This window comes from Telopea speciosissima, chromosome 2 (genome assembly GCF_018873765.1).
Source record: "Telopea speciosissima isolate NSW1024214 ecotype Mountain lineage chromosome 2, Tspe_v1, whole genome shotgun sequence".
NCBI lineage: Eukaryota > Viridiplantae > Streptophyta > Magnoliopsida > Proteales > Proteaceae > Telopea > Telopea speciosissima.
The window spans coordinates 59,977,214-59,983,213 of NC_057917.1; the positions used below are offsets into that span (position 1 = coordinate 59,977,214).

General features: G+C 38.2%; 1 long non-coding RNA gene across 5 annotated transcripts in view; it reads left to right on the top strand.

The window, feature by feature from the left end:
• The window catches only part of LOC122652790, a 32,079-nt gene extending 29,369 nt beyond the window's left edge, over positions 1-2,710 (top strand). For all 5 annotated transcript variants that reach the window (XR_006331646.1, XR_006331648.1, XR_006331645.1 and 2 more), the window contains 2 exons: positions 485-512; positions 2,596-2,710. This is a non-coding gene — a long non-coding RNA (uncharacterized LOC122652790). The remainder of the gene's footprint in view (positions 1-484; positions 513-2,595) is intronic.
• Positions 2,711-6,000: the final 3,290 nt, after the last annotated feature.

A 6,000-nucleotide genomic window follows, 5' to 3' on the forward strand; every position in this document is an offset into this window, starting at 1 on the left:
GATAATTATAATTTGCCATTGCAACAAGTTCCCCAAATTTTCTATTCTAAGGTGAGTGAACTAGTTATGTGGTACATATAATGTACATTTAATAAATTCAATTTTCCCAAATGATATTTCGAAGCTTATTTTAGAAATACCTTTACCTTAATTTTGTGTATAAAGATTCTTTAGTTTCCCCCTTGTTAAGAATGATGCTCTAACCACTCAAGTTGTTTCTACTATTCATGTCTTTTAATAATTATAGTGAAGATTAAAAATATGATAAATAGTTCTCTACCCGTGAGTATGGTCTACATTAGCACTCCCATGTGTCTATCTCTCTGCTTTTCAAAATTGGAAGGTATAGATGTCTTTTACATGAGAAAGATAGACTCATGGGAAGGCTTGCATAGACCATACCACTTGAGATTTAAAATGTTTATGTGAAAAGATATCTTTAAAGGCCAAGTTTTAGAGGTCAAGTTGTTCCTCAAGTTTTAAGGGTTTTTTTTTTTTTTTTTTTTTTTTGAGTGCCAAGATCTAATCATTTCCTTGATTCAAAAGTAAGGATACAATGTCCAAGATCTCTCCCGAAAAAGGGGGATAAAAAAACAACTCTCCATGCTAGAAAGAACCCATTTAAAAACATTATGGGCTACGTCATTCCCAGTTCAACTGATATGGGTAAAACTACAAAAGGAGAATGAAGAGTTTAGAATACAAATATCCTGCACAATACAAAAAATAGGAGTGAGAAAGGGGGACAAACATTTGATGAGGAAGAGACAATCCAATTATAAGGAGATCAAACTAATTCCAAGCTTGTAAACAGACGAGAGTTAATCGGATTGTCAAAACCTCACCAACCACTGCCGACTCCAAGGCAAAATGCTCAATAACAATCAAACACAACTTCCCACCGGGGTCACAAGCAATACAGCCAACTCCAAGAGCTTTGGGGTTCATGCATGTAACTGTATCCACAAAAAAAGAGAAAACTCCCATAAGCCGAGAAGGGGTAACCAACTCCAAGTTCCCAAAGCATTAGAAGAGAGGGAATACAAAGGGGGAAATAAAGCATCCTCGGTTCCCTTCTTAATCGATGTGTTCCAAGACCTGAAAGAAGGAATTGAAGACTTGAAGCATCAAGCATTTCTCATTTTCCAAATCTCCCAAATAACAATAGCATGCATTGTAAAGCAGATTCTTCTTTCCTTCTGCTCCCATAAGACTACTCCACTTCAGAATCCAGCCCAAGTTTTAAGGTCGGTTCCCCAAGTTTTACGCCACTAATAGTACATACTGTATACGTAATAGAGAGATAAGAGTCCCATTTTAGTACATATTGTCTATGTAATAGGGAGGTAGAATCCCATTTGACACTTATTTCTATTTTAGCAAGTGTATGTTGGTAGCTGGGCAATTAAGAATCCAAACAACATCTGAGTTGGTTACAACAGGGAAGGCATGAGGATTTTTTTTCCAAATATAAAACCATTATTTGTGTTTCCTCTAACCTACTATATTCCATGGAACATTAAACAAGTTGATTAAGTTGTTTGGTCGAAGGAATCTTACTCACCGTTTTCTCAGGTTAATAAATTGAATGACAATGTCGAATCCAAGGCTGATCACTTGGCCTTTACCATGCGTTCGAGTGTTAGACTACAATTGGTTTCCTTCTAAACTTCTGTCCTTTTTTTTCTGGGCCTGAATTGATTATGGATTTGCATGAGAGCACAAGATGCATAAATCCAGGCATTGCTACTAGAACGGATTGTAAGATTGACTAGAGAGGATAGCCCTAACCGGCATGTTATAGGTCTAACTTTAAAAATATTTTAAAGCAAATGGTGCTGCATACACAAGATGTAAACATGTTTTGTTAATCATCATAATCTAGGTTTTACCTTGCTTTTCTTTGTGCCCTAATATTGCGGGTGAATAGAGGTAATTGAGCAGACATTTAACGATGATGCACAAACTAAGAAATTGGTGTGGCTGCATGTCGCATCCCCTCCACATTTACGAGTTCCAACATTAAATGAAAAATTCAATTTAAAACCCTAGTTTCTTCTCTGTAACTCATTTCCCTTTTTCCTAAAAAGCTATGAGATCTAGAAAGAAACAGGGAAAAAACCCAAAAAACAAAAAAAGCAATTGAAATAGTCTTTACTTTTCTCATTTTGATCGGGCTCAGGTTCGCCTTTTCTCAGGCAACAAAAGGGTCTCCACCACCAGTGGCTGCAACCAACGGTTGCCTGTGAGAGAAAAGTTAAGACCCTCTCACGACCATCCGAGTTGCCCCGCCAATGCAGGTGGAGAGATCCATCCCCCCACGCCTGAACTCAGCAAATGCCAACATTTGTCATCATCATCGCCCATAACAATCGGTTGTAAGAAGAAGAAGAAGAAGAGAAAGAAAGAAAGAAAGAGAGAGAGAAAGAGAAAGAGAAGCAGCAGCAGTAGCAACAGCAGTGCTACAACAGCAACAACAACAACAACAACAACAACAACAGTACCACCACCACCACCACCACCACACGCGCATACGCGCGCGCACACACACACACACACACACACACACTCAGAGAGAGAGAGAGAGAGAAAGAGAGAGAGAAGGGCTGTTGAGTTTCAGAGAATCATCGGCTCTGATTTGAGAAAAATCCCAAATCTCAGAGAGGGGCAACCACCCTTAGAAACATCCCATCTCTCTGAACGAGCCTCATACTTAAACTAATGTGATGAGAGATTATGCCGAGTCCTCTATTTATAGTGCTCTAACTTTACTTTTTTTCTCTTTTACCCCTCTTACCACTTGTTACAGTCTTGCTTTTGATGGCAATTTGGTCATTTCAGGCTCGTCATTTAATCAACGGTTATGGATAAATCCTCTAAGAATATAGCTTCCAAACCAACGGTTCTAATCCAACTATGATCCCAACACTTGCAGATTGAAGATTTTAAGTCACTCAAGGAGAGATTTATATCAATTAACATTTCAAAGAAATATAATCTTCTGTAAGTTGCAATGTTGTATATGCAAACTCATCCAATCATAAACTTGCAAAATGAATCATTTGGATACAAATGAAGCTTGTAAATATCCAATTGAAGGGTTAAATTCCCTTTCAGATATCATCCAGAAAGACAAGGAGAGAAGGAAAAGAAAGGAATGATGGAAAAGAAATATTGCAGGAATTATAGGGTGGCTAAGTCAGATGAGTCAATTAAGGAACCTGTGAACAAAATATTGACTATATTAGAAACTGCACTAATTTGAATCTGAGAAAAATCACTTTTGTTGCTAAAGTAATAATTGATAACCAGAATCTGTAATGGACTGGCTCTCTGCAGAACTATTCCATGATATGCATATCCCTGTATTGAAATTAAGCTCCCTTCACAGATGTAGAAGTCACTGCATCCCTGCTTCAAGTAGGCATTCTGAAGAAGATATTTCAACTTTATTATGGTTACCACCACGAGAATTTCATTCATGACTAGTAAATTGTGGATTACCTTTTTCCTTCGTTCTTTATACTCCAAATTTCAGAAAGGTAATGTTGTTTTCATTTGCTAATGTTCTTCACAAACTGTCAGTGAGTGAAACCCAGCAACTATATGTGCCTGGCTTGAACAAAAGAGGACAAGAAATGTGAGTGAGAGTGCCTATTCCTACACCAGAAACATAGAACTGAAGGTGAGTGAACAACTGAAAGTAGGAGTATGTATGTCACAAAGTTCTAAGATTAATGAGTGTAGAGCCTGTGTTGAATGATTCAAAATCAGACTCCAATTTAAACTATAAAGGTGTATATAGCCAACATACCAGTAACTATCAATCACTCCTAGTATCCTTGTTAGCCACTGTAATGGATTGCTTGTTATTCCTCGTGGTTGCCCAGTGTGCTGAATCTGATAATCCTTGAAAATTCAAATTATACTACAGTATTGATAAGAAAAATAATGAGCAAAAACAATTCAGCAAACAAATATATCAAATCATCCAACTTGTGATATGTAATGTGAGAAATTTAAAATTTCTGAATTCTGATATGTCGTATGAGAGACCAAGGCATCCAGTTCCCTGGAACCTTCCACATATCCAAGAAGGGAAAATTAAATACTTCAGATACTCCTTGGATACCTGTATTAACAAACCACAAGCATTATAGTCAAGAATATCTAAGGTAACACAAAAACAACAAATGTATCAGGAGGTCTAGGCCACGATCTGTTTTGACTTGTATTCTTCTATTACGGTACTACTAGCTATTATTTCTTTTCCTCCACCAACAAATAAATTGTTAATTCATTTAAAAAAAAAAAAAACCAACATTACAGTTAATCAGAAAATACCAAGTACAATGAATTATGCAACGAAAGATTTTAAAATAAAAAAAGGGATACCAGACATTTTACAGGGAAAGCCCCTCATGTTGAATAAACTAACGACCAAAAGAAATAGGGCAAAGTAGGAAAGGAAATGAGCTAAGAAGGATTTTTTTCCCCGATTAATCGGGTAAGTATGATTGACTATGCTCCCTAACCAACAACCTACAGTCCCACCTCCACTCAGGAGGGATCTCAACAGGTTCTTTATGGTCTTCCCTAGGTTTTTCCATGACCATCAACATGCACTATTTCGTTCACTTATTTCTAACTAACCTACTCCCATAAGCACTCTTACCCGAAGTCAATTCTAACCTGCATTGCTATCCTTCATGCCCTGACTGCTTCCTCATAACTGTGCCTTGATCACCAATATATGTTTGTGCAGAGCACATCACGTTGAATCTCCACCACTTGCACACACACACACCATGCAGAATTGCAGTTTCTTCTTTAGGAAGTTCATATGAATAAACCAGCACTGTGGGACTTTTTTTTGGGGGGGGAGGGGGCGGTGGGGAAGAGTATTAAAAGGGGGAAAAATTTGGATGAGAATAAAATATATCTTGGGATTTTATAAACTCTATGGGAGACTGTTCTATAATGCCATAAAAAAATCTGTGGCTTTGCTGCTCATTCTTGTTTTCCAGTCCAACATTGACTGACTCATTGCAAGACCAACACATAATTCCCTTTTTAAATTATCTTCTTATTGCCGCCACCTAGACTGCAGTCTACTATGAATGGATCCATAGTCCTTGAGTTAGAATATAGGTTTAGGAAAAAAGAAGAGAGAAGGAAGAGGTTGGAGGAAGAAGAAGATAGCAAGAGAGAAGAGAGAAGAGAGAAGAGTGTATTGGGCTATAACGATTGTGAATGGAGAGACTTCTCCATTCACCATATATTCATTTAATCATCACTAATAGGAATTACATCCACCTCCCTAGGGAGGTATAAGGGAAATAAAGAAGAAATAGAAGAATTACATAATAAGGCAACTAGTGATAGACTAGTTCCTAAACTATCCCTATTACATGACTTCTAACACTCCCCCTCAAGCTGGAGAATATATATCATGCATTCTCAGCTTGCTTAGGAAGGAACTAAACTGAGGAGAGCCAAGAGCTTTGGTGAAGATATCTGCCAACTGATCCCCAGTCTTCACAAAAGGAGTACAAATACAGCCAGAGTCTATCTTCTCCTTGATGAAATGCCTATCAACCTCAATGTGCTTAGTCCGGTCATGTTGCACAGGGTTGTGGGTAATACTGATGGCAGCCTTGTTGTCACAGTCCAGTCTCATGGGCCCTTCAGTGTCAAATTCCAGTTCTTGAACAAGTCTTTTCAGCCAGATGAGCTCACACACTCCATGTGCCATAGCTCTAAATTCTGCCTCGACACTAGATCTGGCCACAACATGTTGTTTCTTGCTCCTCCATGTGACTAAGTTACCTCCCACAAAGGTACAATAGCCGGAGGTAGATCTCCTGTCTGTAATGGAACCAGCCCAATTGGCATTTGTGAAGCCTTCCACTCTCAAGTGGTTGTGCCTTGCATACAACAATCCTTTCCCTGGAGAGGACTTCAAATACCTTAGAATGCGATACACAGCATCCAAATGGC